The sequence below is a fragment of the Schistocerca gregaria genome, chromosome 1, assembly GCF_023897955.1.
Source record: "Schistocerca gregaria isolate iqSchGreg1 chromosome 1, iqSchGreg1.2, whole genome shotgun sequence".
Lineage (NCBI taxonomy): Eukaryota > Metazoa > Arthropoda > Insecta > Orthoptera > Acrididae > Schistocerca > Schistocerca gregaria.
The window spans coordinates 789,739,664-789,764,618 of NC_064920.1; the positions used below are offsets into that span (position 1 = coordinate 789,739,664).

A 24,955-nucleotide genomic window follows, 5' to 3' on the forward strand; every position below is an offset into this window, starting at 1 on the left:
GGGGCAGCTTGTACTGTGTGTTATGGACTTCTCTGAATCTCCGAAAGTGGCTTAAAGCCACTTACCAGTTGACAAACAAGTTTTCTCCATAGCTCCACCGGGGTTAATTCTGTCCCAATACTAATTCAACTTTTCCCATGGAGATTATATTGGACTAGCGTAAGAACACAAATCAGTAAGGGGTTTCTGGCTGACATCGCTGCTGCAAACAAGTAACTGTTCTGAGTAGCCTACTGCACTTGTTTGCTATGTCGTGCGTAATCTCGGGAAGACTTGCGAAGCATGTTGACAAAGGCCTTAAAGTGCGTTCGCCATCGCTTAAAGCCACTTTCCAGTTGACAAACGAGTTTTCTCCATAGCTCCACCGGGGTTAATTCTGTCCCAATATACAAGTCGAAAAGACTGATATTATTAAAGAAATAACAAGAGTGAGTTCACGCAGAGAGGTATAATCACATGCAAATATTGCAGACAACATCGTCCGTAATAAAATAAGCTGTAAAAATGATATTTTTTGTTAAGTACGTATCAGATCAACTATTTGTACTTTCGCTTTATGTAAAGTACAACTGGTTTGATCACCGCAATGCATGGTCCCGTCGGAAGTAGGCTTTGCTTTTCTCCGAACCTCTGAACTGATTTACTTAGCCAGTTGCATAGGTGCCCACAGCTTGACCTGGTCATCAAACCTCGGTGCAACTCAGCATTTCTCGCAGTCCATGACTTTATTAAAAAATGTCGACCAGTAGCATTGAAAGAAAATTTGTAATTAGGCAATGATTTAGGTTGACCTTATCTTACTAAGAAAATTTATTTTGGCGTTTCGTAAAATTCTGACCACAATTCTTTTTGCTTTTCGGCTTCCTCTTTTAGTCTTCTTCCTTTGCAGTGATGACAGTTTCCTTTTATCGCTAGAGATTCTGAAAAAGACACAAATTAAACAATGTAACCTATAAAAATATAAAAATAAAGTTTAAGTCTTGCTGTAAGTAAGGTAAAACCGTAATTTACGCAACTTTAGAATTATATTTTATCCCTTGACTTAAAAATATTTATAGCCAGCACAAACTATTTTCCGTATTTTGTGAAAGTCAAGAAAGTCTACTGTTATTATATATGTGTTTGACAATAACAAATAAGCAAATCATAGATAGTCGTTAAAAATTTATAATTCGTGACGCTGAGATTTCATTCTTTTCAGTTATTCAAGTATGTTATTATATACACGTTTTACTGAAGCAATGAACTTAATAGGTGTCTTATATTTTTGATTCAAAAAATATTTTCATAAAAGAAAAATATAAATCCTTATATCTATAGAACACACTCGAATTTGCTACAATATTTTACTGAATTAATAAGCAGCCTTTATGGGTAAATTAAATATTTATTTTATTTAAAAACCCTTTCACAGTTTGGGTTGGGGGAATCGATTTACGATAAACTATTATCTATCAAACTTAACAGCTTAATAAAGATGTATTTACCTTTAATAATAGCTGTATTTACCTTTAAAAAAACAAATCAAATGCACGTAGTACTCGCACTCTGAGGGTTCCGTACCGAAAATGGCGAACGACTGCCGTTCGCTCTTCCATGAGCCGCCTAACAATTCGTCACACAACCGTGACAATGACGCCTCGGAGCGGGCGGAGAACCTTCAGCCCTGCCGGGGTCACTGAAGATCAATCGTACGCTCTCGATCGCTCAGCAACAGGCCGCGAAGCGAGAGATCTCATCATAACGATGAATGTGTAGGTAACCGTTGCGACTGAAACCACCTGCGTGACAACAATTTGCGTATCATGATTTAATGGAGTAATATTTTTCTATTATTATTTACCCCATCCGCGAGATACTCTAAACATCCCAGAGTCATAAAAAGTAACACTACACACTGCTATTTTGCATATCACCTCATACGAGAAAACCACCAAGCAATCCACACTGAGACTGGTCCAGATTCTCAGAGAAATCAATAGTCTCGATCAAAACCTTACAACAGAGCAGAACTATCACATACAAAAAGCAATGATACAAAGAAAGAAAGTGTTAAATGAAAATACTACACTGCGCAGCAAAACCCTGTTTGTAGCACTAAATGAACTTCACATAGCAACCTCCTCACATAACATATAATAATCAAACATTCTCAAATAAGGTATACAGAAACAAAAGTATCTATTTCCTCAGTCCTCTCTCCCCCTGTTTTCCGCTCTCTCTATCTCTGTCTCTCTCATTTCACACATACACACGACTCATCACATCACATCCATCCCTTCTGCTGAGGATATTCCTTCGTAGAAAAGTTTATGCTTAATCCCAATGTATAAATGTGATTAGCGCTACATATTTTTAGAGTCTTAACTATTATACTGCCTCCAAAAGAAATAATTCAACCCTGCTTTTCTGCACCTTAAAACACGCCTTTACGATATAACAACAATAGCAAGTTAGTGTTGCTCTTTTACACGATGTGTGACCGTGATTGTGTAACTAATGGATTTTAAACAGTTGGACTGTTGGTTTCGTGTCAAATAAACAACATTATTTTATGCAGGGGAGTACATGTTCGAAAGCAGTATATCTACAAGGATTCGTTTAGCAATAGTTATTATTTGTAGGCAGGTAAAATACGGTTGCTCGTCGAAATCAGCTACATAATTTTGGAATAAGTGTCAGTAATTTTAAACTTCAGAGATAAATTAGATAAAATGGGAAGTTGTAGCATTTATCTTACGTGCGGGTAGATTTACAAAGTCAGTCATTGTGAACAGCTTCTACTTTGCCCTCTAGAATAAGATAATGACAGACAAGCAAACACTTCTCATGCAAAAACGCTTGCTAAGTGAACAGTCTAGCTTTGAAAGACCATTCCCTTACAAGAATACTCCGTTACAATATCTATTCGAGCAGTAAGTTAACCTATTTCTACAGTATGGGAGCTTGTCAATACCATAACACATGGCAACACTTGCTTGTAAGACTCTTAAGCAGAACCGCAATAGACAATCTTCAATCTTTCTATCAATTGCTTATTTAACCTTTGATTAACGGGGTGCGGTCTTTTGACCGCGTGCTACTGTACTTTCAAATGTTGCGTTTCAGCCAATTCCCTTCCCAATACTGCGTCTATCGTGTCGTTAGCTTCGAGTTTCGTTGTGACCAGATCGGGAAACTGTGAGAGGTTATTCCAGAGTTTCTATAATGTGAATGACGTGCTTTTGAACTTCGCTCGCGGTCATTTTGACCACACTATGTCGTTACTATATTTTTTCTGTTTTTATTTTCGTTGCATATTCTTGATATTTCCTAATTCGTAGCATTAGTAATTCTGTAGTTCAAGGACAATGTGTGAACACTTCAGACCTTAAAGTTGAGGAAACTGTGAGCAGACGGTTGGAAAAATCGGACTATTGTGACTGTGACGATAATCTTGCGGAAACTGAGCCATTGTGAGTGAGCAAGACGCTTTTCCACAACAAAGCGGAACAGAAAATAACTGATGAAAGTAATGAGACGACCAACGCAGTGATTACGCTTTCAGAAACATTGAATGATTATTCAAGAGAAAGGACTACCACCTCTGGTGGTAATGGAAGCAGTAATTCGGCCTGCCATTGATTGATAGAGTTCTTGTACGTCCTCCTAAGGGATATAGTGCTAAATTTTGTCCAGTTAGCGCGTTAGATATTCAAAATATCGATATGGTTGGAGGGTTATTCTCCATAATGCTCCAAATGTTCTCAATTGGGGAGAGATCCACGGACCTTGTTGGCGAAGGTAGGGTTTGGCAATCAGGAAGACAATCAGAAGAAACTCTCGCCTGGAATCTCATTGGCTGTAGTAACATTGGCTTCAGTGATGAGTCTCGTTTTTAACTGAGTCTCGATGGCCAGCGAAGACGTGTTTGGAGACGCCCCAGACAGCGGTGGGATACCAGCCTGACTGTTGTCCACCATACACCCAGACAACCAGGATGGATAGTCTACGGTGCCGTTGCATTTCGTAGCGGGACTCCTTTGATTCTCTTATGTGTCACCCTTACACAGTAGCACAGATGTAAATCGAAAATATTCTACGCCTCGGTTTGTTGTCCTTCATGGCTCGCCGGCCGTTGTGACCGAGCGGTTCTAGGCGCTACAGTCTGGAACCGCGCGACCGCTACGGTCGCAGGTTCGAATCCTGCCTCTGGCGTGGATGTGTGTGATGTCCTTAGGTTAGTTAGGTTTAAGTAGTTCTAAGTTCTTGGGGACTGATGAGCACAGATGTTAAGTCCCATAGTGCTCAGAGCCATTTGAACCATTTGAACCTTCATGGCAAGCCACCCTGGGCTTATATTTCAGCAAGATAATGTCCGCCCGCACACGGTGAGCAAGATTGCCGTTCTCTTCCCAATGGAGAGCGTTTGGAGCACTATGGGCAGGACCCTCCAACCATCTCGGTATTTTGGTGATCTGATGTGCCATTTGTACAGAATTTAGCACTATATCCCCCAGAACTCTGTCAATCAAGCCGAATAACTGCTTGCATAGGGGCCAGAGGTGGATCAATGCGTTACTGACTCGCTCAGTTTGTGAATCTCTTTTTAACGAATAAATCATCCAAATCTTTTGAAATTGTAATTATTTGTTTATTTCTACAGGTACATAAAATCTACCGAGTTCCTTAATGGTGCGTCGCTTTTCTTTTCTTCCTTTTTTGTCTTAGAGTGTAGTAGCAAATGACGGTTCATGCCAGAAAATCCTCAAATTCTCATGTCTAGAAACCATTTCCTGATGTTGTTGAACTGCTTACGGTTAATGACTTTCAAACTAGAAAAGAGAGGCTCAAAGTTGACAAAGTGGCAGCAGCTTCTTTTGGTCTTAGAAAAATTGTGGAAAATCCCCCAAAATATTATAATTTAGGCACATGTGCTACTGCAGATAAGCAACTAATTACCTTTCGTGGCAAATGCTCATTTGTGGTCTACATCTACGTCCACATCTACATCGATACTCCGCGAACCATCTTACGGTGCGTGGCGGACGGTACCCACTATTAGTCATTTCCTTCCCTATTCCACTCGCAAATAGAGATCACTCCTCCAGTGATTTCGATTTGAGTTATTGAAGCATCCCCGTAACACTTCCGTGTTGTTCGAACCTACTGGTAACAAACCTAGCTGCCCTCCTCTGAATTGCTTCGATGTTTTCCTTCAATCGGACCTGGTGCGGCTCCCAAACACTCGAGCAGTACTAAAGAATAGGTCACACCGGCGTCCGATAAACAGTCTTCTTTACAGGTGAACCAATCTTTCCTAAAATTCTCCCAATAAATCGAAGTCGATCATTCGCCTTCCCAACCACAGTTCTCACATGCTCGCTCCACGTCATATCGCTTTGCAACGTTGCGCCCAAATATTTAAAGTTGACTTTGTCAAGCAGGACGCTAGTAATACTGTACCCGAACATTACAGATTTGGTCTTCCTACCCATCCGCATTAACCTACATTTTCCATATTTACGGCTAGCTGCCATTTATCACGCCAACTGAAAATTTCGCCTAAGTCAGCTGGTATCTTCCTACAGTCACTCAACTTCGACACCTTGCCGTATACCACGGTTTTATCAGCAAACAACCGCAGATTGCTGCTCATACTGTCCGCCAACTCATTTACGTATATAGATAACAACAGCGCTCATATCGCACTTCCCTGGGCCACTCCTGACGATAGCCTTGTCTCTGAGGAACACTCGCCGTCGAGGACAACATACTGGGTTCTATTACTTAAGGAGTCTTCGAGCCACTCATATCTGTGAGTTTATTCCATATGCTAGTAACTTCGTTAACAGCCTGCAATGGTGCACCGTGTGAAATGCTTTCCGGAAATCTATAAGTATGAAATATTGAATTTACCTGTTGCTCTTCATCCATAGTTCGCAGTATATCATGTGAAAAAGGGTAGGCTTTCACCATACTGATTCGTGGACATAAGCTTCACAGTCTCAAGAAAATTTATTGTATTCGAACTAAGACTATGTTCAAAGTCTCTGCAGCAAATAGAAGTTAGGGTTATTGGTCTGTAATTTTGCGAATTCAGTCCTTTACCCTTTTTATATACTAGAGTCACCTGCGCCTTTTTCCAGTCATTTGGCACTCAGTGCTGGGCGAGAGATTCACGATAAATCCAAACGAGGTAAGGGGCAAAGCCGTAGAACACTCTTTGTAAAATAGCACCTGGTGATTTATTTTCTACAAATCCTTCAGTTGTTTCTGTAAGCTAAGGAAACTTATTGCTATGTCGTCCACAGGGGAGTCTGTTCGATGGTCAAATGACGGAATGTATGTACGATTCTCCTGTGTGAAAGACTGCTTGGACGTGAAATTTAAAACTTCGGCTATCGTTTTGCTACCTTCAACTGCCACACCAGACTGGTGAACAAGGAACTGAATAGAAGCTTTAGACCCACTTAATGATTTTACACAAGACCAGAATTTTCTCGGGTTCTCTCCCAGATCTTTTGTTAAGGTATGACGCTGGTAGTCATTGTATGCTTCGCGCAAAGATCCTTCTACAGACGCCCGAATCTCTACCAGCCTTCTCTTGTTGTCATTTGTGCGTTCCCTTTTAAACCGAGAATCCAACACCCTCTGCTTCCTCAGCATCCTCCGAGTGTCCTATTAAACCTTGGTGGGTCTTTCCCATCCTTTATCCACTTACCAGGACATAACTCTCCAGACCACAATTTACAGTTTGCTTAAACTTTGCCCACAATTCCTCTGTATCCATCTTACTGGAACTAAGTGATTCTAGTTCACTGTCTAAGTCAGATAATAATAAGTGCTTATTTGCTCTACCTAGCAGAAACACTCTCCTAGCCTTCTTGACTTATTTTTTAGCTTTCGTAATCATAGTTGCTGTAATGACATTATGATCGTTAATCCCCGCTTCTATACTGACATTGTTCATAAGGTCTGGTCTATTTGTAGCTACAAGGTCTGAGATATTTCCACTGCGTGTGGGCTTACGACATAGCTGCTCAAGACAATTTTCAGAAAACAAGTTCAAAAATATTCCACAGAACTGTCTGGCTGTACTCCCAGCAATGAATCCATGGACATCCCAGTCTATACTCGGTAGATTAAAGTCACTTCCAAGAAGTATAGTATGAGCTGAGTCTTTAAGCGCTGTTGACCCTACACTTTCTTTGAATGACTCTGGAACTGACACAGAAGAATCGGGTGGCTGGTAAAAATATCCAGCAATTAATTTGGATTCACCTACACCTGTTATACGCGAAAAGATAGCTTCACTGTAACATTCAGATTCGACCTCACTAGAGACAATGTTTTTGTCAACTGCAATGAGCACTCCCCCTCCTATGGTCTCTATTTTGTCTTTCCGATATACGTTCCACGACTCCCTAAATATCTCGGAGCTTTCCACTTCGGGTTTCAGCCAGCTCTCGGGCCCAAGAATAATTTTAGCGCGAGAACTTGCCTGGAGGGTAACAAATTCGGGAATTTTATTACTAATACTTTGACAGTTCACTGATAAAATTATGACAGCCGAAGGGTCTTTATTCTGAACACCGTTTGACTTAACTTGCTGCATATCGACTTGCGAATGTTCGTCAGAGCACAAATTACTGCCTAACCTAAAAACTCTCACTTGCACTCCAAAAGTACTCTACTACTCGAGCAACTGCTTCTTCTGTGTAGTTCACCCCTGACCTATCAAGGGAGTCCTACAAATCCCCGCACGATAACGCAGGTCTAGAAATGAGCAGGCAAGACCGTCACAGAGTCGAGAAGCTTTCCAACCGAATAAGCATAGGCCAATTGGTTCGTCTTTGCACGGTTTCACGAAAGCCTGGTAAATACGGCTCAGAACTTACGTCCTTGTGTCATGCAAAGACCATTTACTTCAATAATGGGTATATACACACTAGAAAAGGCTCTCATGGCGACATATTGCCGGACAATGAAAACTGACACCAACTCAATCTCTGTAGTAATTCTATAAACCAATCTATATAATAATCATAATACTACTGTTAACAATTGGTTCAGTTCAATACAAGCTGTAGAAGAGTTAAGAAACAGAGGCTTGACTTTTGTTGGAACTCGAGAAAAAGAATAAGAGACTCCAGAAGCATGCCAACCAAATAAGCATCGCCCAGTTGGTTCGTCTCTGCACGGTTTACGAATGGCACCACTCTGTTGTCGCATGTGTCAAAAGACAAACATATTGGTTCTTCCTGTTTCATCCATGTTTCATAGCCCTGCTGAGGATTTGTTTCCTCAAAAACCAGAAATAATATCGTACTACAACGTCACTACAGGAGGTGTCGATGGATTGGACAAAAAGTGCTACTCGGGTACAGTGGATTCTACCGGTTATTGATTTGGTGGGTGGATGATTCAGGGAAAGGGACCAAAAAGCGAGGTCATCTGTCACATCGCCTTTGGGAAAAATGGGGAAGGAGATCGGCCATGCCCTTCCAGAGGAACCATCCCGGCATTTGCCTGAATTGATTTAGAGAAATGACGGAAAACTTAAATCAGGATGGACATCAGCTCCGTAAACGCATATGCACTACAGAAGAGTGCATCAGATAAATCTCCTGTCGACAGAGGTATATTCCTGAAAGAGCTAGCCCATAGTCATTTGCTGAAACATATGCAAAAGCGGGCTCAGAACCCAAGACTTATCCTGGAGTTTCGTCTTACGAACCGTCCAACCCAAGTGCTCTAACAGAAGAAGCAATGGAAGTAGATGTAGTCATTAAGAATAGGAAAACATGCAGAATCTGTTCAACTAGCAAGAAAGAAAGACTTCGCATGTTTACGACATCTGCAAGAAACCAATATGCGTGCAGTGCTGTTCCTAGGTCTGCAAGCAGTGTTGTAAAAACTTGTAATTTTGAGGACTCTGATTATACAAAAATGTTTAAATGTGTGTGAATTCTTAAGGGACCAAACTGTTTAGGTCATCGGTCCCTAGACTTACACACTACTTAAACTAACCTATGCTAAGAACAACACACACACCCATGCCCGAGGGAGGACTCGAACCTCAGGTACGCAATCCGCGACATGACGCCTCGAACCGCGCGGCTCTGATTTTACATGTAGTTTTGTTTGAGGTTAAAAACTTAATATTTTATGTTCCATTGATTCTGCTAGATGAAATAAAAAATATTTTCAAGCATCAATTTCACTATTAGCTAACGGAAAACATATAAACCTTTTAGTTTATGAGGTGTGCCGTTTTTTTGCTAAATTATCTGAACGCCAATTTGCCAGTGGTAACGTTTTTTATTTTGATATTTACTTCGTGTTAAACAATACTTCACACCCAAAACAGAGAATTTAAAAGCGATTCATATTGTTAACATTACACCCACCCAAAAATAATAGGTCAAATTGACCACACCACAGTGTACCATGTCTGACAGTACGTTAGTCAAAGTTAAAAAATGAGACTTTAAAACAGAATATGGTAGAGTGTGACTGGATATTAGTTTCTTTCTTCAACAAGACAATTTTTTGTTCAGATTATGTACTCTAGGAAGTGCAGTCTTTCCTCTAATTTATTAGAGATATTACTCATACTTTTAGCACTTCACTTACTATTAACAAAACCAAGCAGGAGTTTTATAATTAGAGTCAACATTTTTACACTAAGTAAGGAGCGACACCATTCTCTTTCTTTAATAACATTTCAGTCAGATTAACATTCATATTCTTAGGTCATGATCTCAGTGTTCCCCAGTACTACATTTGGTGTTTGTTATATACGTTTTTTTTACATTCTGAAATTGTGGGCAGAATGCTCTTATAACAGCATGTGTAACCTGTAGAGCACTTGTACCCAAGGAGCCAAACTCCATACGACGTAAAACAGGGAGGTAGAAATTGGGGGACATAAATTATGAGTGCACCGACCAGGCTGTGCGAGTAATTCTGGGAAGCAGCAGTCAGTGGATCATACCTGCATAGGGACTTCTCGCTGAGGCGTTCTCCTCCTGCCACTTAAAGTCCGACAGAAGGGCCCTGGGTCGTAAAACATTTTACTGGGCAAAGTGGCAGTCTGTCGTGAAGGCAGCCAGTTTGCAGAAAGTGAGGCAATATTGTAACCCCCCTCCCCCAGGTAACCCCCCCCCCTCCTCCTGCCCCGTCCCCCTGGCGGCAGGAAGTCGCCAGGTTCTTTTAGCGAGTAGCGAGGGACAAAAAACGTATTTCATGGGGATGAACGTCTGGGTAGTTTAACAGCCTTCTTTCAGAAACTGAAAATGGTCGATCTGGAAAGATTAGATCTCTCTGTAAATGAGGTGCTGTGGTCCCAAGTAGGTAGATGTTTCTTGCCGAAGCATGGACATGATTGGCGTGATAATGACGCCTCCCTAGTCTAAAATCTATTTTTTTCAGACATGTGATTGGCTCCTCTCAGGATATGCAAAGTGGAGGCTTGCTCTCCCACTTTGGGAACCCCGGTGATGTGCCTGGATCAAGAGTGGAGAGTCAATGAGTAGAGGATAGTTACATTTATTTGTGCAATGTGGGGTGGTTTCGTTTTTATTAATTCGGCTCCAGTTCCGAGGCTTGGTGGAAAGTGGTTGTGATTGTTTGCTCGCTTCGTCTTCTTCTTCTCCTCCCGTGGTGGAGAACTTCAGGTCTTTCCCTAGAGGGTGAGACTTATGGTCTGTACCTTGTGGTCGACTAAGAGTGAGTGGCAGTTTAAAACTGAGTTCCACTGTTAGTACAGACATATCGTGTCATGAAGGTGAACTTATTCATCCTGTGTTGGCCGTCTGACAATTCCAGCATGCACTGTTGTGCCTGAGAATCAAATTAGTTTGGCAAGACCAACGAACAGATGCACCTCACTCTGAAATCAGCTGGGATTTCAGGGCTCTCATAGAGAAGTTTCCCGCGTTGCGATAATCGGAACACCAGACCTCATAGTTTGTAAATTTTTGTGGGTGCGTCAGAACATTAGAACTGCCGCTTCGCACCAATTCTCCCCTAGAGCGCACCACTTTCTGCTACCGCCTGAATCAAGGTGAAATGTTAAAATACTGCTGTACTGCGTACGGTTGTTAAACGGTATTCCAGCTCCCTGTTCTCATGTGAACCATAGTTTGTAGTATACTCAGTCGTACTTGATTCCATTGAATAGATTGGGCCTCACAGTGGATCCACATAAACAAGCTCTGATTGTATGCAAAAGTGATTAATTCATAGGAAAATCTGTATAGCTTCCACGCCAATGTATGCTTTGCCAATCAAACATCATTCCTTTTTATGATTTGTGTTTGTCATTTTTGTGTAAGATTTATCAGCTATTTTTAGTTACAAATGAATTAATAAAACTTGTCACTATTTAGTAAAATTAATACGCCATTGTTCTCATTCATACTCCCTCAACTATTCATTTTGTTTATTTTATTGTGGTAGTACATGGGTACAACAGCAATTTAAGATTCAATCTTATTAAAATAATTAATTTGAGTTATCAAAGTAACCACAGTCATAGGCAACCAAAGTTCCATGAGTAAATTCACTAATTCATGTATAAAAATTATGGATGTAGCTCGCAATTAGAAGGTTATTGAGAGGACAATACTTTTCCTTTTTTTAAAAATAATAACATTTAGCATTAAACAGACATATATTTATGATTAAAGCAAGCGATGGCTTAGTGATTCGAGTTTCTTACGTTAGTGTAATTCTTCCTTCCATATTCCAACACCATAAGCATTGCTGAAACATTGCACGTTGCATTAAGCTGTCTATGAGCCACACAGATACATATTTGCAATAAAATTACAGATAATTTAACCTCCAAAGCTAGAAAGTGACTGAATCGTTAGCTTTGTTCTCTTGTCACACTCGCTACATTTCCTTACGCCTTTTACGATGGCGAGCTAACCCCCTCCTACAGAGAGTCTTCCCTCCAGCTTTCCCTTTCCTTGCAATACATATCTACCTACCGATAGCGATGCATGGATCAGTAATTGGGCGAATGTTTTTCAATCCATAATCCACACATAAAAAAATCAATCACTGCTAGAAGTAGTAAAAATATACGTGTATGTATGACCGGGTAGTAACAATGTGGCACTAGTTATATTAACAGTACGAAGTGTTGGTGTTTGCAAGCTACCACAAAGATGTGAACAATTAGCTTGAACTACAGTGCCTCCTAAAGACTAGCTCCTGGTCTCTCCGTTTCACTTACATGTTCTACTGTCACTGCAGGATCATCCGTGATATTGCATCCTTTTAGTATAACACTGTTAAAAGAATTGCAGAGAATGAGAAAAGGATGGCGATGTTTTAGCCAGACAATTAATGGGACACTATTTGCCAGAACTGATCTGTTTTATGTTTTTTTACTATTAATGTATTGACAATCCATCATTAATAGTACTTTATGCCTGTCATCAGAGCTTGGAATCCAGCGCAGTCGATGAGATTACAGTGGTATTACCCTTCTGATATGCTACAAAATAGCGCCATTAACCCGCGGAAGCCATCAGTGAGCTGGGCGACATCAAATTCTATCACTTTTGATAAAATGTCCCCAATCATGCGCTGCTGCCGCCATGCGGAACTGAGATAGATGTAGCGCTAAACTGCTGCGCTACTTGTCATTTTCCCAGTCACAAAATGACAAACAATGAGCGCTACTGGCAGCCCTCACGATATTTTTATGTGACGTGAAAGACTAGGTGCTAATATTGTATGAGCTGGAGCTTACCTAAATTCGCGGTATGAGGTTGCGCACAAACAAAGAACGCTCGCACAACGGTCCACAAAGCCTCTCCGCACCTGTCAGGTGGCGCAGTACCGCTGCGCAGTGCAGAGTAATGAAGGAGCATCGAGCGGTCGGGTAGACGCACCACACGAATGGTCATGCCGCGGTGGATACACCGGTTCTTGCCAGTTCCCTGAATTTGAGCCCTGTTGGGCGTGGCCACAACTTGGATGGTTGGCTGTCAGGGTACAAACGGCGCTCTGTAATCTTTTTATTTTTTGCAGGAGGAGAACGAAATTTTTTTGAACATACTCGGAATATTTAGCAGTAGAAATGAGCGTTTGGCGTCACTGGCCGGCATGCCCCTTACGGGGCAGGTCCGGCCGCCTTGGTGCAGGTCTTATTACATTCGACGCCACATTGGGCGACCTGCGCGCCCGATGGGGATGAATGATGATGAAGACAACACAACATGCAGTCCCTGAGGGGAGAAAATCCCCGATCCAGCCAGGAATCGAACCCGGGCCCATAGGAAGGCAATCTGTCACGCTGACCGCTCAGTTAACGGGGCTATTTAGCTGTAAGTTGGTATATAAAAGTATTTTGTTGTATTTACAGGTGAGTCATAATGGACCATGAAGTAGATGTCAGGTTGTGACAACAGTCGGTGATGGAGTTCCTGTTCAAGTCCGGCGATGACTCTGTCACATCGATTCACACGAAGTTGCTCTCTGTTTATGGGGAGGACACAGTGGATCGCAGCAGTATCCAGCGGTGGTTTCAGAGGTGTAAAGAAGGTGATTTATCTAATGGACAATCCACGATGCGGTAGGACATCGACGGCAGTGAGTGATGTGAATAAGGAGACCATTGATCAAATCATCCAAAATGACAGCTTGCTGAAATGACTCGTTTGTCACTGAGTAGTGTGGTGTCATTGGTACAGTCACTAGGGTACAGAAAAATCTGTGCGCGTTGGGTGCCTAGATTATTGACAAGAGAAGAAGATGAAGAAGAATGTGTGCGAGGGTCTCATGAAGACTTTTACTGAAGAGTGGAAACAGTGTTTTGAGTGCGTCTGCGCCCAGGATGAACTGAAAGCAAAACCCAGTCCACAGAGTGGTATCATCCGGGTTGCCCACGGAAGAAGAAACCAAGACTTACGAACAGCAAGCCGAAAGGTGATGGCCTCTTTCTTCTGGGATCAATGTGGTGTCATTTTCATTGACTTTTTGGAACCTGGCTGTACAATTAACCGGAACCGTTACTGTTTGTCACTGGACAAGCTGCGACTTGCCATCAAGACCCACAGACCACAACTTCAGGATCAGCTCGTTAGACTACACTATGATAGTGCCAAAAACCATACAGCCCCTATGATGCAGGAGAAAATCAGGAAAATAGGTTGGAAAATTGTTCCTCATCCTCCCTACAGTTCGGACTTGGCTTCGTCTGATTTTTACCTCTTTGGTCGTCTGAAGGCCCACCTGCGAGGCAAAACATTTGATAGTGAGAAGGACCTTATTTCCTGTGTCAAGCGATGATGTAGAAGGCAATCCCCAGAATTTTACCAAAGCGCATTTACATCATGGAAAAGACATTGGGCCAGTCACAACTGATGGAGGGTACATTGAGTAGGCTCAATGAATAGCTAAATGTTCCAAGTATGCTCACAAAAAATTTCATTCTCCTCCTGCAACAAATAAAAAAAATAGGCGGCTGGGCAAAACTTTTTGATCGCCCTTTGTAGGACGCGTGCTGTCGGCGGTTTTCCTTCACGACAGAGGAGACAGGAAGGGTGATGGCGTCAACGTGATCACCGTCCTTGGCGCCAGTTTCCGGGATTAAATTCCAAACTCCTCCGCAGTGTCTGACGAAGCGAGAGCATGTGTACTGCTGATGGCAATCCTCCAGTCAGATGGGGGCGTTAAGTTGCACGGACCTTTTGGTGTTATTCCGGAGGAGTAGCCAGTTCTCCCTCTCCCTCCTCTCATCCCCGTCCAACTCAAACACTGAGGTGAAAAAAGTCATGGGACAGCGATATATACATATACAGACGACAGACACAAGGTATAAAAGGGCAGTATATTTGCACTCAGCTGATTCATGCTGTAGCGTTTCCAACTTGACTTTCAACGTGAAATGGTAATTGGAGCTAGACGCATGGGACATTCCATTCCGGAAATCGTTAGGGAATTCAGTATTCCGAGACCCACAGTGTCAAAAGTGTTTCGAGAACACCAAATTTCAGGTATTAACTCTCACCACGGACTTTGCAGTGGCCGACAGCGTTCAATTAACGACCTACATTGCATCGGCGTTTGCGTAGAGTTGTCAGTGATAACAGACAAGCAACTCTGCGTGAAATAACTACAGAAATCAATGTTGGACATACAGCGAACGTACCCGTTAGAACAGTGCGGCGAATCCTCTCGTTAATGGGCTATGGCAGCTGACGACCGGCGCGAGTGCCTTTGCTAACAACACGACATCACCTGTAGTGCCTCTTCTGGGCTTGTGACCATATCGAACGCATCCTAACGACTGAAAAACCGTGGTCTGGTCAGATGGATTCCGATTTCAGTTGGTAAGAGCTGATGGTAGTGCTCGAGTGTGACGTAGACCCCACGAAACCGTGGACTCACGTTATCTGCAAGACACTGTGCAAGCTGGTGGTGGCCACATAATTGTGCGGCCTGTGTTTACACGGGATGGACTAGGTCCTCTGGTCCAACTGAACTGATAAATAAATGGAAATCGTTATGTAACACTGGTTGGAGATCATTTGCAACCATTCATGAACTTCGTGTTCTCAGACACGATGGATTTTTTGTTGCTGAGCCAAAATCGTCCGCGATTGGTTTCAGCAACAATCTGCACAGTCCGAGCAAAGTATGTGAGCTCTCAAATTTTCTCTCCATGAATCCATCGAACATCTATGGGACATAATCGAGAGGTCAGTTGGTGCTCAAAATCATGCACCGGCAACACTTTGGCAATTGTGGACGGGTGTAGAGGCAGCACGGTTCAATATTTCTGCAAGGGACATCCAACTACTTGCTGAGTCCATGCCACGTCGAACTGCTGCACTACGCCTGGAAAAAGGAAGTCCGACACGATATTGGGAACTAGCCCATAACTCTTGTCACCTCAGTGAACACGACACAGAACTCATTACAATCAGCTAGATTTAACTGCTACTTACACTTAAGCAAAACACTGAGCGTTCACACTTCACGAAGGAAACGTGCGTGCGGGTGCGAAAAATAGTGAAACCTCCCTTTAGAAAAATTTATGAATGATTGTGCTGATAAACCCTTTACGTTATTTGATTTTCAAACAGCTGAGCAGAACTGAACGTACTCAGACATTTCGCTCTTTACCTATTCTGATCAACACTAAACTGACACATAATATTTTTAGTGCAACGCAATCTGACTTGCAATAATCCCTACAAAAGAATGGCCCTGACTTACAATAACCTATACCTTTCACGAATCACTTACCTCACAAGAATCTTCGTTACTCGAACAACTGCAGTATAGCGAGCGCACGATACTGCCAGCTAAATAAAAAATTCTAACTACTGAAGACACAAACTACTGATAGGCATAGTTAGCAAATGAAAGATTTTGATATAGAACAAACAATGTATTTATCTTAATAATGTTCAAAGGTCATAATATATATATCATTTCATGACATCCAGTCTTAGAAATTTACTGTCTGTGATGGACACACGTCCAGATCATCCGCTCTCAAAACTCCGCCATCTCTCTCCCCACATCCACCACTGCTGGCGCCTCACCTCCAACTGCGCAACGCTACGCGCTGTTCACATCCAACTGCCCAAAACTACAATAGCGAATATTACAACAATGCCAACCAGCCACAGACTGCACACAGCACAGCCAGTGATTTTCATACAGAGCGCTACGTGGTGTTACCTAAGCAGCCTACTTACAATAGAAAACATCTTTGCAAGTCAGGGGGCTTAATATGCTATTCGGGGTCTCCCAGCCATTCAGCCACATGACTGAACTGTACGGTTATAGGCACTGCCCCGCCAGAAGCCCAGAGGCCAGAGCGGCACCCCTACATATAGACTCGCCGTGTTTAACGTCGAAGTAGTTTTTCTTGTCCTCACTGCACTTGCCTGCCTCTCAATTTTTCATCTATTTTTTCTGGTGATAAAGCCGATAGAATATTTTATGTAGACAAGTTTCTTATGGAAAAAGGTCTAAAAACACATTTTTAAGAAAAACATTATTTTCTTGCCTATCACTGGACTACCTCCTTTATGCGGCTCTTTATTCTGAGAGGGATGATTCCTTACGGTTTCTGCGCAGTGCCTTCGCCCCAGCAGAAGTACCCTCCTCAAGAGCATTCCAGATGCTGCCAAGTCATAGTTCCACGTCATCCCCAACCACTTAGCTTTGTGCCTCGTGATACGAAACGTCGTTCTGTCACACTTTTTCAGTTCTTATAATGATTAAATAAATACATGAAATATAAAATATACATGTACGGTGACACTCCTTGTACTAACCAGGTAACGGAATTTAACAATATTTACATTCATTAAGGTGGGCTGAAGTTTCTAAATTAATTACCATTCAGTATCTGGAGTGGGATTATTAATTAGCCTACATAGACATTCCTTACAGAGGAGTGCTTGGGGAGCGTGAGTACTACTTTTACACTCAAACTACACGCTCATTGTCGACTCGCAAATTTAACGAGTGATAAATTTTAGACGAACTTATTAGGAACTCTAAAGTTCCTATAGTGATGGTAGCTTTTTACTAAAATATTTTTTAATCTGGTGCATTTTACTATACCTCGAGTAATAAAATTTTCATTTTTCATTTCGACACTCGAAAACTTTGATTTTACCTATCAGCATTTGTATGTGACTTTCCTTATTTAGTAAAACCTAAGAATATACGTTAATTGATGCCAATCAAATGGAACTCATTCCAACTAATGTTTCCATGCTTGGAATTAGCTGCTAGATTACCGCACAGTTGAAAACTTCGTCCTAACATCTGGAAGCAGTAGCAATTGTTAGTGCAACCAGCTGCAGATTGTTGCCCTCTTCCTCAAAAACTATGCCTGCCGTCTGTACATGCAGATTATACATCCAGAGTTAATTTTCACTTGCAGCGAAGCCTGCGCTGTTTTGAAACTTCCTGGCAGATTAAAACCATGTGCTTGACCGGGACTCGAATTTGGGTCTTCCGCCTTTCGCAGTTAAGTGCACTACCTACTGAGCTAACCAACGACGACTCAGGGCTAGTGGAAGGAAGGATGTGTAAACTGGAGTACTTGGAGTCCCGCTGTGCCACACAGTTTTGATCTGCTAGGAAACAGCACACCTTCCCACTGTGCACCTATCTACGTCGTATCCCCGCGATGTCTTTTCTTCCAGGTTCCGAAAGGCTTACAGAACTTCTGTGATGTTTGAAAGGTACGAGAGGAGGTACTAACTGAAGCAAAGATGTAATGACCAGTCGTGGGTCGTCCTTTAGAAGCTCAGTAGGTAGAGTACTTGTCTGCGAAACATGTAGTTCCCAGGTGGCCAGTGCCAGGCCAGTGTGGCAAATATTTCTGATCTGCCACGGACTTTCGAGGTTATATTTATTTCTTACTGGCGGCTGGCAGATAAAGTCAAAACAACGAGGGCGGTGTTTCGGTGCAGCTCACAACCTGTAGCACTTTTCCTAAAAATGAACGTGGACCTATGGCTTAAGACCAAATTCTTAGACATACCCCTCAATGTTGAGGACTTGGGATCAGACTTGTCAATGTGTAAAGCCGCAGATAACTACCGTAGCAAAATATTAGTATAGGTCCTACCGCAAAACCCAAAGAAATATTGATCAAATGCAAAGGGTGTCAGTGACAGAAAATTAGTGTTTAGGCAATTGAGGATGGGACGAAAGTCAAAATAAAAAATAGCTAACAACAGAAACCGAACTGTTGAATTCTGTCTTTAGTTGTTCCTTCACAACGAAAGTTCAAGAACGGTTGCTACCATCCAGTAGTTAAACCGTTACTAAACGACATAATGACAAGGGTTGGGGAAAGGGATGAGAGTCATGGAGATCTTGACCCCGTCAACAGAACATTTTACTGAAAGTGTTTATGTGTTTGTACAAGGTGTCCCAGGAGGAACTGTCAATATTCTGGGATATGACAGGAAAGCTCACCTGAAGCGAAAACTTCATGTGGACACGTGGCCTATTGCCGGCCAGTGTGACCAAGCAGTTCTAGGCGCTTCAGTCTGGAACCGCGAGACCGCTACGGTCGCAGGTTCGAATCCTGCCTCGGGCATGGATGTGTGTGATGTCGTTAGGTTAGTTAGCTTTAAGTAGTTCTAAGTTCTAGGGGACTGATGACCTCAGATATTAAGTCCCATAGTGCTCAGAGTCATTTGAACCATTTTTTGAACGTGGCCTATTCTGAGCGGTTCCCGGGATAGATCACATTTAATAGAAATGTTCAGAACAAATGGAACGCCTTGAACGACTAGAGATAGGACGTTCATACTCTCAGGACATGTACATCAGTATATTCCGCACAAATGATTACCATTTCAGTCAAAAAATGTTCAAAATGTGTGGGTAATCTTATGGAACCTAACTTCTAAGGCCATCAGTCTCTAAGCTTACACACTACTTAGCCTAAATTATCCTAAGGACAAACACACACCCATGCCCGAGGGAGGACTCGAACCTCCGACGGGACCAGCCGCACAGACCATTTCAGTCACCTGTGTTCAGCATGTGTCCTGTTGCCTTGTGGGAACAGGGGCTGCCATGGGCCCTGATAGCGCATCGAGGCGTATAAGACGCAAACAGCGCCCTGTGGTATAGCCTTTCATGCTACATGCACCTGTGGTGGTCGACACTGGGTCACCGCACTGCATCTGTCGTTTCACCATGTTGCACACATTTTCGGTTGGCTACAAGTCTGGTTATATGACGGTCCAGACGAAAGGCTGACATCCTGTGACACCGAGAAGGCAGGTCTTCGTGCAATAACATGTGGGCGTGCATTCGCTTGATGAAAAATGGCGTCTGGGGTTATGCCCGCTCACTCACCGTCGTTGCAATTGCAATGATATCGCTTCGACGTTTCCCCCTTTTGGCAGCGGAGCTGATCTCACAAGTTTGTATATATATTGTCCCGGCTAGTTGAGAACCATTCCGTGCCTTGCTGGTCGGGCATAAAACATCTTCGAATCACGTTGTGAATCTAATTGTGTGAACTAGCAGTTGGAAATTGATCTCGTTTTTTTTATTTCCAGAGATATTTCATACACTTTCAACCACAGACGGATCCAAAGAATGTGATTTTATTTATTTCTCGGGAATAACATGGGAATCCGGTTCCAGTCTATTTTTTTCTAATTTTTGTTTCCCAAATAACTTGATTTAGTTGCCTTCGTAGTCAATATGCCTAATATAAATCCTGTTACCTGTTTGTAACAGGTTGATCAGCTTTTCTCTGTAACCCTTGAATGTTCACAGATATAAAAAATGGCTCTGATCACTATGGGACTTAACTTCTGTGGTCATCAGTCCCCTAGAACTTAGAACTACTTAAACCTAACTAACCTAAGGACTTCACACACATCCATGCCCGAGGCAGGATTCGAACTTGCTACCGTAGCAGTCCCGCGGTTCCAGACTGCGCGCCTAGAACCACTAGACCACCGCGGCCGGCGTTCACAGATACAGGGCTATTACAAATGATTGAAGCGATTTCATAAATTCACTGTAGCTCCATTCATTGACATATGGTCACGACAGACTACAGATACGTAGAAAAACTCATAAAGTTTTGTTCGGCTGAATCCGCACTTCAGGTTTCTGCCGCCAGAGCGCTCGAGAGCGCAGTGAGACAAAATGGCGACAGGAGCTGAGAAAGCGTATCTCGTGCTTGAAATGCACTCACATCAGTCAGTCATAACTGTGCAACGACACTTCAGGACGAAGTTCAACAAAGATCCACCAACTGCTATCTCCATTCGGCGATGGTATGCGCAGTTTAAAGCTTCTGGACGCCTCTGTAAGGGGGAAATCAACGGGTCGGCCTGCAGTGAGCGAAGAAACGGTTGAACGCATGCGGGCAAGTTTCACGCGTAGCCCGCGGAAGTCGACGAATAAAGCAAGCAGGGAGCTAAACGTACCACAGCCGACGGTTTGGAAAATTTTACGGAAAAGGCTAAAGCAGAAGCCTTACCGTTTTCAATTGCTACAAGCCCTGACACCCGATGACAAAGTCAAACGCTTTGAATTTTCGGCGCGGTTGCAACAGCTCATCGTACCTCATTCCTTCGCGTTCCTATCACCAAGCGGTTACATGGTGATGTGCAGAAAGGGTATGGCTGCGGGTTGCAGGATGTCATTCACGTGGGTCACGCTGGTCACAGTGCCCTGTACACGCACCGACTGAGATTTGTGGTCATATCCATTGGCACCCCACACCATATGGTCTTGAGTTGACGCGGTGTGTCGTGTACGAATGCAGTCACTGTGTTGCTGCTCCCCTTGTCTGCGGCGAACCAAAAGCGGCCATTATTTTCGAACAAACAGAATCTGGATTCGTTCGGAAACACTGTCTGATGCCATTCCTGGCCCCAGTGACGTCGTTCCATGCACCATCCGTCAAAGGTAGCCGGGGAAGTGGACGATGAGCACGTAACCCTTCTCGTAATAAACTGCGGCTGGCTGGCTGGCTGGCGAGACCACCGCGGTCGGCTCACTAGGGATGCTAAAAGACGATATCTGACGCAATTTCTCATCGTAGCTACTGGTGTACAGTGCTGTTCAAAACATTGCCCCTCCACTAAAGGAATTGTTGATAAGCGACAGCCGACATGTTCACCATTTGCTATAAGGAATATCGCCTTTGTTAAGTCATCTGTTAGGCTGATTATTGCTTTGTACCACTGTTGGTAATTTCGTGCGCCTTTTTTGGTTTCAGGAAAACCCTATGTCAAATTCAAATGCGTACGCAATTTAGGATTACCCTCTACTTTAAATGTGTTCTGTCTCGGAAGCCATTCGTAATAGGGCATATGTCCATATGAACTTTTTGCTTCAAATGAGCTGTCATAGCCCTGAATATTGACCACTGCTCTTGGGACACCCTGTATGTACCATTTTCCAAAGTTATGAGCAACAAAACCTAAAGATCACGAAAATGAGTAGAAATTCTAGAAATTTACAACCTGTGTTCATCGCAGTATAGTTTTGAGTTCCTTGCCTTAAGCTTAAGGTGTGCTTGCATGTAAGGGCTCGCAGCATGCTCAGCAGCAGGAAACACTGCAGCCAGAAGATGATCGTTCACAGTCTGGTCATAGCTGCCATTAACTACAAAGCTGACGCGGTTCGTGAGTACACGACTGCAACTGGTAAACCAAATGATATTTAGTAGGGCAAGACTGAAAGAGAAAGATCTTCCACTAAGAAACAATAATAGACAAACTTATTTTCCCGAACGTAGGTAGAAAGAATCAGCATTCTCGTATTTACATGTTCGTGTAGTCGTAATTTGCAGAACTGTCTATAGAGTCTTAGGGCTAAAGGAAAATCTGATTATGACGAGTACACACGTCGAGTATACATCGTGTAAATTACAAGACTGTCATAGTTGGGAAATTTTTTTTGCTATTTGGTTCCTGAATAAATTGTATAACACATTTAATTTTCAGCTTTTGGGACACATGCTTTTCATATGATGTACCGGATGATCAAAAAAATCAGTATAAATTTGAAAACTGAATAAATCACGGAATAATGTAGGTAGAGAGGTACAAATTGGCACACATGCTTAGAATGACATGGGGTTTTATTAGAACCAAAAAAATACAAAGGTTCAAAAAATGTTCGACAGATGGCGGTTCATCTGATCAGAATAGCAATAATTAGCATAACAATTAGCATCCCTAGAGATGTCGGTCGATCACGATACAATTGCGACTTCAGGTAAACCCAAATTCAATAATCGCACGGACTGAGGTCTGGGGGCCTGGGAGACCGGGCATGACGAAACAGGAGGCTGAGCACACGATCATCACCAAACGACGCTCGCAAGAGATCTTTCACGCGTCTGGCAATATGGTGTGGAGCGCCATCCTGCATAAACATCGTACGTTCCAGTAGGTGTTTATCAGCCAGGCTGGGGATGATGCGATTCTGTAATATATCGGCGTACCTCTCACCCGTCACGGTAGCACTCACTGACGTTTTAATGTCCAGCGCCATCTGTCGGACATTTTGTGAACTTTTTTTTTCTTGTTTGGTTCTAATAAAACCCCATGTCATTCCAAGCATGTGTGTCAATTTTTACCTCTCTATCTACATTATTCCGTGGTTTATTAAGTTTTCAAATTTATATTGACTTCTTGATCACCCGGTATTTCTCTGAAATGCAATTTCGAGTAAGTTACGTTAAAATGATGTACTAAGTGCTGATGCAAACAAGTTATTATTACTTATATAAGATGCTACCAAAAAGTTTACTTTCAAAGGTCGTACAGTGCAGAACCTTACTGTCAATCACGCAAAACTGCCATGAGTACTGAGGCTTCAAATCTAGCGACGCACCAGTTTTGTGTTTGGTAAGACACCGTTTTCAGCTGCGTGAAGAAGTCCGTAACTGTCTGCTGCAAACCCTCGTCCGAGAGGAATCGACGGCCCTTAAGGGCCTTTTCTAAGGGACCGAAGGCGTGATAATCACAAAAGTAGAAATCACTACTGCAGGGCCGGTGCTCCAGGGTGTCACACTTGAGTTGGTGTAACTTCTGTCTTATGACTTTTGCTATATGGACACGTGAGTTGCCATGAAGCAGCAGCACGGAATTTGGCGTACCATTCCACAACCGTGGTTTTCGGTGGACGCGATTCTCCATACACATTATTTATTCATGGAAGTCTACCAGTGTTTGTTCTTAGGCAGTCTAGAAAGTAACAGCACCTTGGACCAATTTGGACACATTTGGTAGTAAAGTCGCTATAGTTCACTTTTTCGCATTTATCACACGCACGTCAGGAAGATATGAATGCCACACTAGTTCCTTGCCTACATGTCTTGGCTTATACAACCGCATCTCAGTTGCCGTACGTTGCATATACGGTGCAGCAAGGCCTTCAGACGGGACACTTGGGATTGCTCCTTATGCAAATTTTCTGTACTCTGTTGTTGTTACTGTTGTTTAAATCCTGGGAATCTGTGGGACATTAAAAGTTGTGATAACAAGACGTTCTGCTGAGTAGGGGGTGGACGACGGCACTGATAAACTGTAACCCCCCTCCCCTCGTACTACAAAACGAACCCTGGAACTGCGCCTGTCAGAAAGAAAGGTAAAAATTCTCTGAGAACAAGAGACACATGGTTGGATTGCTGCACTGTCGCACTTACCTGGACACAGCTACTGCTGTGGGCTGCTGCCACATGATTTCCACAACTCTTGTCGTCGTTACAGAATGTGTAGCTCCGTCTGCTCTACTTGGACTTGCTATTTTGGGCATCCCTTTCGTTGTAAGAAGTAGTTTCCTTCTCTTTTCTGCAATCTGCAGAAATTGTATGTACTCGTACACGTAGATCCACATACATTAAGTTGCAAGTCCTCGTGTCACCAGTCTTACACAGTACGGTCATTCAGCATTCGTCGTTCACACTCCAGCGCTCAAATCTCATTGCGCGCTGAACGTCATTCCGTCTGTCGGTAACGTGACTTAACTAAATCGGAACAATGAAGTTTTATGTTCAACATGTTACACTCTGTCTGTCGCTGCAATAACACACTAGTTTCATTTTAAATTATTTATCAAACATCTGTCACAACCGGAATATCAAGCACCCCCTGACGTTTACGTGGCACTCCAGTAATGTCGAGTGACTCAGTAAACGTATTACACTAATGGTGTGAAGAAGGAGCCATTAGAATATTAACTGTAAGATAAGAAATGCACCAAGGCTGAAATAAAATTTCCGAGTTCGGGACTAAAGAGCAGTATTTTCACAGTCCCCTCAGAAACGGCTCCCAGCTATTTCCTCGTACAGGAGATAACAGACGTAAGGACAACATCCTCGGAAGAGCACGCCGCCTAGCTAACGTGTGAATGATATACAGCCGCCACGAGCTGTCACAAACATGTTATGCGCAAGAGTGACGCGGGGATCAAAATGTTT

The 24,955-nt window shown here is 42.8% G+C and overlaps 1 long non-coding RNA gene across 1 annotated transcript; it reads right to left on the reverse strand.

Annotated features, from left to right (window-relative positions):
• Positions 1 to 715: 715 nt before the first annotated feature.
• Positions 716 to 24,703, reverse strand: LOC126305462 (uncharacterized). Its single transcript, XR_007553528.1, has 3 exons — positions 24,182 to 24,703; positions 1,510 to 1,781; positions 716 to 920 (listed from the first exon to the last, which is right to left on the reverse strand). It is a non-coding gene; the product is annotated as an uncharacterized LOC126305462 (long non-coding RNA).
• Positions 24,704 to 24,955: the final 252 nt, after the last annotated feature.